Below are 12,052 nucleotides of genomic sequence, written 5' to 3'. Positions count from 1 at the left end.
ATTAGTAAAGCTTTAATTTGGATGAGTTAAATTCAATATTCATGCACTTTCTTGAGTAAATTTTTCAAAGAAAAACATAAATTAATATTGTTATTTTATTATTATACTATCTATAGGCAGTTACATTTTAAATTTATTAAATTTAATCCTGATGACCATGTATTTTGATTAATTTTAAATAATTGAATTATATAATTGCTCAATGATTTGCCATTAATAGTATAGCAGGAAACTGGGAGGAAAAGAATTTAAAAGCACCAGTCTCCTAAATCCTTCTCTTTTTGTTACACAGATGTTTTCAATGCAGATAAGTAGAAATTTTATTTTCACTGATGTAACATAATTCCCCTAGAAACTTCAGTAACTTGGCTCTAAACTCTCCTCTATCATACTATATAATGTATGCATGCATATAGTGCTACATTTCCTAACCCACAGAAAAAGCAAATTTTATAATTTTAAACCACTCACATTAGAAATAATTTAATTCATGTTATATTAAAATTTAGTAAAGCCCACATTTGTTCTTCATATGTTATAATTGTCACTTTTGGAGGGTTATATATTTACTAAAGGATTTATTTCAAACTCCAAATGTAATTTTAGTGCAGTATTTTAACATTCATGCTTCCCTATATTTTAAAGTTGCTTAGTTTGATACTATCTGTGGAAAAGCTATTTATTTAAAACACACCAATATGTCTTCAATTTTATCATGTGCCTACTTATCAATTTTATTTTAAGAACATAATTTAACTCCTTACTATGCTTTATTCTAAATAGTGAATACTATATTCTAAATTAAAATATTTCCTTCTTGCCTGTTCTTACCATATAGAAAATAATCAGAGTTTAGTGAAATTAGTATACTTCCAGTAAAGTATGTTATTTTACATAATAACTAATGTATGTGATGGTAGAAGACTGGTGCTGCCTGCTACACATTTGAAATTTGGTGGTATATATCTGATTTAACAAAGAAGGGATAATTGTTACCCCTCTCCAAGGCTAAATGCTAATCTTACCTGATGATCAGACATCTGGGAGGGGGGTCTATGGTGGCTAATTAAAATTACCTGGGGAGGGGTGAAAAGAGGCTCAGTAAGGAAGACACAGGATTGAGAGATGAGAGACAGGATGGATGCAGAGAGGCTGTTCAGCTTAGAAGCCATTCATGGTAGTTAGGGCCTTATAATAGAGCTTTTTGCCTCCTGAAATCTGACTGCTATGGATAATTTCTTCGCCATTATCCTAAATCCTCAGACCCGCTTGCTAAAGGGGCTTCAGGTGCTAGGCCGACTCTATGCACCACTAGGGCTTTATAATATTTAATACAACAGATAATAAAGTAGATTTTTATTATAGCATGTTTGAATAATATTAATAAAGCAATTTAGCAATAGATTTTCTGACTTTCAGATAGTTGTAACTGTGCTTCTAATCTATACTTTCAGAAGCTAAGATGAAATAATATTAACATTTTATATTTATAAGGGAACCAGAGAGAGTACAGCGGATAAGGTGTTTGCCTTACCTAAAGCTGACCCAAATTCAATCCCTGGTATCCTATTTATTTTCTCAAGCAACTCTAGGATTGATCCTGGAAAGGAAAGTCAGAAGTAAACCATTAGCATCACTGGGTGTGGCCCAAAATATGGCAACAGAAACAACATTACTATTTTTTTAAATTTCTATTTTACTAAACTAATTGTTATATTAATGGATACACACAAAAATCCCAGAAGATTAAATATTCTGGGTATACTGGAAGCTCAAATCTAAGAGTGTGGCATTTTTAGCCTAAAATTGCCACTTTCTTCGAATAGAGATTTTACTGGGACTTCAAGGTTTTAGTGAGGATTATAGATAATATCTGCAAAGCATCTGGCACAGAAGTTAATTTATAGCAAGCATTTTAGAATCACATGCTATTAGTGAAGATGCATCTTGTATATTATTAAGGAATGGTGGAGTCTACTGCACGAACTTGGGATTTGCATTGAAATATATTTTTTCCTGCTTGATGTTCTTGCCTGGCCTATCCATTTCAGTGGAAAGACAGCTTTCACATCCCTTCATCACATGTAAACGTAAACACAGGTGCACATATCACCACCCGAAGACTTGCAGGGTAGATGACTTTTCCAAGTACTTGGTTCTGGATTACTCATCAACTGATGCTGGATAGATAACTTAGTTTCCAGATTAGTGTATCTCCCCCTCTTCAACACCCCTGACCACCACAGCTGCTACTATTGCTAGCTCACAGTAGTACCATGACTGAACATCTGCAAAAGCTGCCCTGGGGTAAAGATGAAGTTGAGGCCTATGGGATGTTTTAATCAGAACTTAATTTAGTCAAGAAGAGCTGAGACAAAGTTTCAGGAGGTTGCAATCTGAACCTGTTATCTGATAGGTAGTGAAAGGTCATTATGTTAATTCTATTGCTTAGTCTTTAAATCTTTGATAAAGCCTTGTCATTCTACCTGTTTGTATAGTGCTTAAACAAAGGCACTCAGAATTTAATAGAGAATTGCTTATCAGTGTGTGTGATAGAAGGAGCAAGAGTGTTGGTTTTTTGCACCCAGCACAGAGACATTTGGCTATGTGATCTTGGACAGAATCTAAGCTTTTTAACCTCTCCTTGCTCTTATTTAAAATGATAATAATACAAAGTTTTTTTTCTTTGGTGTTTTGGACCACACCTGTTTGATGCTCAGGGGTTACTCCTAGCTAAGAGCTCAGAAATTGCCTCTGGCTTGGGGGGACCATACGGGACACCGAGGGATCAAACCACGGTCCTTCCTTGGCTAGCGCTTGCAAGGCAGACACCTTACCCCTAGCGCCACCTCGACAGCCCCAATAATACAAAGTTTTATATATAATAAATATAATTCCTAGCACCTAGTAAGCATTCCATCAGTAATAGTTCCTATAACACATTGTTGTACTTTCTGAGAAGCAGTTTTCTCCTCCAAAAATGAGTATAGTAATAGCTATGTGAGTCTTGTTATGAGAAATAAAAATAGCATTTATTCAAGTACCTGGAAAATAGTTGGTGCTCAAAAATAGGCAAAATTTATACTTTGAAACTGGAGGAGATTTAAATTATGTTTAAAAGAAGTTAAATGCCCTATCTTATTTCCTGTAGCTCTAATCCTGTGGAATATAGAGTAGTGCTTCCCAGCAGCAATAGAATGCAAAATGCACATTCAATTTCAAAGCTTCTCATGGTCACATTCAAAAGAAAATAAATAAAACTCAATGTTTATTTAGCACAATAGTCACTTAAATACACAATCAATAAAAATAATACTGTAATTTATATTTTCCAACAGTGCTGTCATAATCAGGTACAGCATACATCGATAGTTCAAGTTCTCAGTGTGCTAGGGACAACCATATGAAGAGCACGTATTATCACTCTATATTTTAACATTTCTCTATATAACTGAATTGCTCTTTTTCAAAGTGGGTGATATTGTTTGCATCCTAAACCCCTACCAATGATGTTTATGTAGTACCAAGTGTTTTTCCTAAGTATCACTTCTCTGTGTTAAGAGCCTACACTTAAGGGCTGGAGACATAATACAGCAGACAGGATGCTTTCCATGAAGGTGGCCAAGAAGGTTTGATTCCCAGCACCACATATAGCCATAGCCCCAACATAATTTTTTCCTGAGCATAGATCTAGAAGTAAACCCTGAGCACAGCCAGATGTTGCCCAAAACCTAAACAAACAAGCTTAGCTTTAGGAGATGTTCTGAAATAAATATACCACATACTGGACCAGCCTGCATTTCCACTAGCAGTTAATGGGAGTCCCTCTCTATTCATCTGTGCAAACACTAGTTTTCTTGGTCTTCTTTGTGTGCCAGTCTCTATGGTGTGAGATGATATCTCATTGTTGTTTTAATATGCAGCTACCTGATAATGATGTGGGGCATGTATTCATATGCATTTGTATTTTGCTTTTAGGAAGTTTTTGTTCTACTGTTCTCCCCATTATTTGATAAGATTGGATGTTTTTCTCCTGTTAAGAGTCTACCACTGCCTTATATATCTTATAAATTAATTCCTTACAGGTGGGTACTGGGTTAATACTTACTCTCAATTCATCGACAATCTTTGTGTACTGGTCAACATTTCCTTTGAGGTACAGAAACATCTTATTTTATATTGTCTGGTGTGGCAGTTTTGGAAAACAATATGGACACTCATCAAAAAAACTAGAGTTTAAGCTCTGATATAATTATGCAATACTGCTCCTATGAATATACCACAGGGATTTTAAAAAAACACATAGGAGTGCATCTGCACTCTTACGTTCATTGCAGCACTAGTTACAATAGCTAAAATATGGAAATAACTCAAGTGCCTGAAAACAGACGAATGGACAAAGAAATGGTGGTACATCTGCTCAATGAAATACAATAAAGCTGTTAAGAAAAAGAAGTCATGCAATTTGCTTATACGTGGATAGATGTGGAGACTATTATGCTGAGTGAAATAAGTTATAGAGAAAAGTATAGATGAAGAAGGATCATACTAATTGTAATTGATGAAATATAAAAATAAATAGTATATAATAAAACCTGAAGACGAAAGAGATGAGGGCCAGGAGTATTCGTCTGTGTTTGGAAATTTTTCATGAAGTACTGGGGAAAGCAGTTAAGACAGAGAAGAGAACACTATGACAAAAATTGTGGTCAGGTAATGAAAGAAGGTAAAGTAATATATATGTTACCCATTCAGTAGCAAAATTGCAAAGCAACGTTTAATAGGCAAAAATGAGTAATATAAATAAAAAGAAAATTTGAGAGAAGAAAACTGCCACAAAGGCAAGGAGATGGGAGAAAAGGAGAGAAACTGTGAACATTGATGACAAGATATGTGCACTAGCAAAGTTAAACATTGTACAACTGAAATCCAGTTATGAATAACTTTGTAACTGTATCTCAAGGTGATTCAATTCAAATAAAATTTTTAAAAGTATATCACATACTGTTTTATAAATTAAAACCTAGATATGGAAAAGAACCGGTAATCATATTCTAGTAAATCATTTAGGCATAAAAAGACCATACAAAATCATAGAAAAATTTAGTAGGAGAGATGCTTTAGAAAATTCCTAGGCTAGAGGTGCAGTACAAGGTTTTTGCCATAAGGAATCAGAGAAAACCATATGTGGTATATTCTAAGTAGTACATATAGTTTACCAAGCACAGTCAGAAGTGATCTTTTGACACAAAGCCAGAAATTAGTCTTAAACATCAAGAGAGTGATCACCAAACAACAAAAAACAAACACCTCTAAGCATAGAATTCCATCAGATTCCCTATAAAGAAACAATCAGTCCTGATGGCTCATAGTCTTTCCCATACATTCATAAAATGTGGTAAAAGTTTTAAGAATCAAGGCATGAAGATAATGAAATAAACTTTAAAACATTAAGCCAACTAATAGAAAGGTAGAGTATCTGTATATATCCAATATTCCAATAGGAATTTCTCCACTGAATTTAGATGGAATGGTTCTTCCTAGAGTTTTATATTTTATAGCACACAACTTAACTGTATTTGTAACAGGTAGGCCTCTGATAAATCAAATAAAAAGATTTAAGTTAATCTACATGAAGAATTAAAAGAAAGTACCTAAAGAACTTTTCTTATTTTTTAACCTAAAATTTTTTATCAGTAGTAATTTGTGGAATGATATATATTGATAATGAGTTCTATTGAAGATATAATGTAGATGTTTATGTAGAAAAGGGAATAAGAAATACGAGATATAAACTGAGTGAAATTAGCAGAATGTTAGGTCATAAAAATGAGATAATGTAAGTAAGTCCATACTCTTCAATAGTGTTATGGAGAATGATAGTTTTCTCAAATATTTAAGATATTTTTGAGGGTACCTATTTGTATTTATTTAAGTGTTACCCATGTTTCCTGAGCCTACTAAAAATATTTAGTAGATGATATCTTGGTTATATGTAGAGTTGTTGATCAATCATAATCTGACAATTATTTTAGAGACTTCATAAATAATTAATAGGTTAATTATTAACTAGACAAAATACTCATAGATTTGGCTACAAATAACAATAACCTAGAATATATTTAAAAGTAAAAATTATTGAACTAATAATGTAAATGCAGACACTTTAATTATGTGGTTAAACCCTAACATTTATATCATTACAAGAGTTTCAAATATTTCTAATTCAATTATACAAAATGAAAAGAGCTATACCAAGGAAATAATGACCTTTTTCTCAAGCAAAATCATAACTTACTGGAGAAAGTGAAATCCTTCATGTAGTACCCAGTACTTCAAAGATAAGCTGAGAATCAATGGTCTCAGTCCATTCTCAGAAACAATTAAAATTTTTCACTCAGTTAATGTTATGTCCTTGTAGAGAACCCAGAATTATTATCTAGCTGATTCCTAGAGTAATATGAGACCCAAAATAAATCTCCAAATCACTCATCTAATATACTTGGTTACACAAGCAGGCTATTTGCTTTGCACATGGTATTCCTAGTGTCAGGTGAATCCTTAGCACCCTATTTGTCCCCTGAGTCCACGAGAAGTGAAACCTTAGTGTAGAGCCAGGAGAAAGTCCTGAGCACCCTGGTAGGGTCTCCCACAAAAGAGTAAAGATAAAAACAAAACAAAAACTATGGTCACAGGGCCAGCGAGATAGCACAGTGGTAAGGTGTTTGTCTTGCATGCTGTCTACCCAGGGGGGACCCGGTTCAATTCCCTGTATCCCATATGATCCCTCAGCCTGCCAGGGATGATTACTGAGTGCAGATCCTGGAGTGACCCCTGGCGCCACTGGATGTGGCCCAAAAACTAATCAATCAATCAAGAAATAAAGTTCTTTAAAAAATATATGGTTATGTAATAATAATTCCTATGGTTAGTTTGTACTGATTAATAATCAACCCCTGATGTATAGCTATTTATAAGGAAAAAAAAGCAATAGAGGTTTCACAATTTCTTAGCTTTTACTTTCTTCTATTTCTCAGGAGCATTAAAGAAAATATATAATAGGATATAAAATTTTCAGCTATTGCTATAGCTCTGTGAAATAATAAATGGAAAAGTACATATGTGACTTATGACAATTTATTTCTCTGAGCTTAAATTATACCTAATGATTTGAGCAAAGATTTTGAAATGGTTTGAGGAAAGACCTTGCAAAAGTTCTAGTCCAATAGGTAATTTTAATATACTTATTATAAAATTGTTATACTTATTATAAAATTATTAATTTATTCACAATCTCCACTTCTGCAATGAAAATTTATGACAATACAGATAGAACTCAAAATTAATAAATGAACTGTGCAAAATATAAAATGTCATATTTTTGTTAATGCTTTGGGGATGTTATCCCTTGGACCCAATGTGTCTCATACAAAAATAATCTATAGAAATCATAAAATACTTTTGAAGAAAATTAAGATGGTTTCCAACTCCAGAGAACATGAAATATATTAGTTATTTTTTTAAATATTTACAAATAGTTAAATTTTATTCTGACATATCCAGAAACTTATAACATAAGGTATCTGCCTCATATTATGAAGTAGGTGTCAACAGCAATATGTTCCAAACAAGCTGTTTACTTCCATCAATCTCAGCAGAAATTAAGTCCAACACATTATTTTATATTACATTAAAGACCCTAAGATTTATTATTGGAGATAAATGAATATGATGTCATTTTTATAAAGTTTAAGAATCCCCAGATAGGTATGATCCAAAGAGTTTTTGATAAAACTCATTGTCATAAATATACATAGTTGGGGAAACTATGCTAAAGTGACCAAATCTTAGACACTATTGATAAGTAAATTAGCCTGTATGCTAGTAGGCTTCTAGCCTAAAATGATTTATAAAATTTTTAGGCATACAGACAGTTCAATTTATCACTTTCATAAACACTTTAATATTCCAGCATTCCTAACCACTAAATGCAAAGATCAATGGGGAACTTTAAGAAAACAGCTATATTTGGGGATATGGAAAAATCCATTTTCAAATCCACAAAAATCAATACTTGATGTTTTAGTAATGAAAAGTAAGGAGTCTCTAGCCTGTGAAATTAAGAAATCTATAGATGGACAATTCAACCAATTCAAAGAAGAACTCTTTAAGAAGATGAGAGAATCCATACAAATGGAGCTGAAGGAACTAAAAAAAAAAGTTAGAAAGCCAAACAGTAGAATTATACAGTTTGCACAGACAAACTCGAAGACAAATTGCAATCTAGTAATTTGATAAAGAAGTCAAAAAAGAAAGGGGAGACAAAATATTGAAAGAAAATTTAAGGCACTTAATGAGAAAAGACAAAAGAAATAATCTCTGAATTATAGGAATACTAGAAGGGGAAGAAAATTGGAAAGAGGAAGAACAAGTACTGCAGGAAATAATAGCAGAAAACATTACTACCATAAGGAAAGAGGATTCTCCACATATCCAACAGGCAAAAAGGGTGCAAAATCAAATAGACCCTAACAAAACAACACCAAGATATTTAGTAAAACAACATGGCAAAAATACAAAGAGAGATGAACTTTTTAGACCAATAAAGGATAAGAAAACCTCAAGTATAAGGAAAAAGCATAAACATAGAAATCAAACTGTTAGGGTCTGGGAAAAATCCCCATCCTCAGGGCACCCTGTGAGTTCCAAGGAATGACTTAGAGACCATGCAAGAGCACAGGTGAGATTTTATTCTGGATCCAGGGTCAGTGCCCTGGGACAGATCCCAAAGCAAAGACTTGTTTGAGCAGGTTAATATAGATCATTTCTTAAAGGAACAGTGCCATCATTTTTAAAGACGCAGGCGCAGTTTGTGCATTTTTACATCATAACTTAGTCAGAAGAAACATTCATAAAACCTAGGAACAAAAGAACAGTCATTAAATTTAACAAGAATAAGTATCAAATTTAAGATTACACTCTTATTCCAGTACAGAGTCGGGAGAACATTTTGGTCTAGGTATCCCCCCACAAGGGAGACAGGAGACAGTTAAAACTCAAGATTACATCTTTTTCAGGGGAGGAGGTGCATACAGTCAATTGTGCCAAATGTCATGTACACCAGAAGCTAGCTCTGAAGGCTTGGAGTGGGGGCTGAGTCTTTAAGTGCCGAGAGTCTCCCTTTGTTGCAGTATCTAGTCCTCCAGACTAAGTCTGTCTGCTATTAGGCCAGGTTCTGAAAAGAGGCAACTGAATTTAGAAACATAAGAAGACTTAACAAATTAACTAGTTTTAGTGTATATACCTTGTAAAGCTTAAAACTTATCTAAAACAATAACCATAATATGAATATAATAGTGAGCAGTTAGCAAGTTAGAGTCACTTATACCAGAGCCAGTTCTTATCTTCCCAGGCCGGCTGGCCTTGGGGGCTATGTGCACAGACTGTCTGTGCCTCTCAGGCAAGGAGGCTTCTGCTTGTTAGGTAGAATTAAAATGGAGCAGCTAAATGTAAAAAGAAACTTAAAGCATGTAAAGTCAAAATTTTTTTCCTCAACAAAACCAAAACTTCCATTTGAAGCAATCCATGCAAGAAAAAAGTGAATGGCATTATCAAACTAATGAATGAAATAAACTTTCAACCTAGAGTCTACTAGGTTGAAAACTCTCATTTACATGGAAGTGGGTATTAAAATCATTCTTGGACATAAAAGAACTCTCAATATTCATGCTAACCAAACCAACACTAAATGAACTACTCTAAAAGTAATGACAAATACCAAATCCCCAATTATAATAACACAATCCTACACAATATAATGGCACAACAGCCCTTTCTGTCAATATTTTCTTTAAATACCAATGGACTAAACTCTCCCATCAAAAGGTATAGAGTAGTAGGTTGGATCAGGAAACATACCAGAAAACTCAGTTATCTATTGCATGTAGGAAACACTTAAAAGTTCAGGATAGACACAGGCTCAGAGGAAAAGGATGAAAAACAATTATGTAAACAACTGGAAAAATTCTGGCACAGCCAAACTCATATTAGACCAAACTTCATTTAACCTCAAGAAAGTACTTAGAGACAAAGATGCACACTACTTTTCGATCAGGGGAATAATAGACAAAGATGTACTAACTCAGATCAACATTTATGCACCAATATAGAGCCAGAAAAATATGTAAGGCTTTTGCTCACAAACTTAGAGAACCATATGGATGGACACAAGATACTAGTGAGAGATTTCAATACCCCATTATCACCACTATGCATATCCTTTAGGCCGAACACTAGAAAAGACATTAAGCCCTAAATGAGAAACTAGAAGAATTAGGACCAATGAATCTATGCAGAGACTTTAATCATCAAAAAGCAGAATACACATACTTCTCAAATGCAAATGTAACTTTCTCTAGGATAGACCATATTTTATGACACAAGTCTAAATTACATATAGTCACAAATTATACTAAGCACCCTATCAAACCACAATGTCACTGATAAAGACTATAATAAGATGTGGAGAAAATATAACACCTAGTGACTAAACAACATGCTGTTTCACAACAACTGGTTCAAAAAATGAATAAAAGGAGAGATAGATTCCTTAAAACTAGTAATAATGAAAAAACAATTTGTCAAAATTTCTTGGACACAGCAAAAGCAGTAGATAGGGAGAAACTCATAGCAATATAGGCCTACATTAGGAAAGAAGAAAAAGACAAACTCAACAACCTAAAGGAATAACTTAACTATCTGGAAATCAGAGAGAAGTTTCTATCATTGATTCTTAGAATCCTCCAAACAGCAAAAAAAGACCATAACCCTCCTTAATACCTTCTATGAAGATATCACAATCATTCCCAAACATAAAAAAAAAGATACAACAAAAGAAAGAAAACTACAGACCAATCTCACTAATGAACATGGATGCAAAAATTCTTAACAAATTTTAGCAAACTGAATCCAACAACACACAAAAAGAGATAATTTATCATGACCAAGTGGGTTTCATCACAGGGATCAAGGATGGTTCAATATATGTGAATCAAACAACATTATACATCACATCAGTAAAGGGAAGGATAAAAAAAGGCATGATCATATTAATAGATAAAGTATTTGACAACATTCAACATTCATTAAGGATGAAAACCCTCAGCAAAATAAATGTAAAAGGAACCTTACTCAAGATAGTAGCAGCTATCTTCAAAAATACCACAACCTACATTATTGTTAATGGTGAAAAACTGAAAGCATTTCCACTAATGCCTGATATGAGGCAAGAATTTCACTTTCTCCACTCTTAATCAGCATAGCATTAAAAGTTCTAGCAATATAAATCAGACAAGAGAAGGAAATCAAGAAATCCAAATCAGAAAAGAGCAAGCCAAACTATCCCTATTTGCAGATGACATAATGATATACATCAAAGACCCTAAAGAGTCATAGAAAAGATCCTATAAACAAAAAACAAGACAGTAAAATGGTTGTCTACAAAGTCAAAACAAAAGAAAGTTGCATTCTTTTGTACAAATAATAACTCAGAGGAGAAAGAGATCAATATGTCTATCCCATTTAAAATAGGGTCCAAAACTATCAGGTACCTAGGAATCAATTTAACAAGAGAAGAGAGAGACCTATATCAAGAAAACTTTAAAACACTTCAGAAAGAAATTGAAGAAGACCTAAGATAATGGAAAGTCATTACACTCTCATAGATAGAACAATAAATATTATTAAAATGACAATCTTACCTAAACTACTATATAGATTTAATACAACCTCTATTTAAATTCAGATAACATTCTTTAATGACTTAGAACAATCAATTATAAAGTGGAACCATAAAGAGACCTAGGATAATCAAATAAATAATGAAAAATAAGAAACCTGTAGGCATCTCATTACCTAATTTGACACTCTATTACAAAGACATAGTGATCAAAACAGCATGGTATTGGAAACAACACAGATTTTCAAAACAAAATGTCAGAATAGGAGATCTAGTGATAAAATCCCAAGCCTATATTCAATTAAACTTTGATAG

This window comes from Suncus etruscus, chromosome 4, assembly GCF_024139225.1.
Source record: "Suncus etruscus isolate mSunEtr1 chromosome 4, mSunEtr1.pri.cur, whole genome shotgun sequence".
NCBI classification, from domain to species: domain Eukaryota; kingdom Metazoa; phylum Chordata; class Mammalia; order Eulipotyphla; family Soricidae; genus Suncus; species Suncus etruscus.
The sequence above is the reverse complement of the archived record's forward strand: the minus strand, read 5'-3'. Positions refer to the sequence as shown.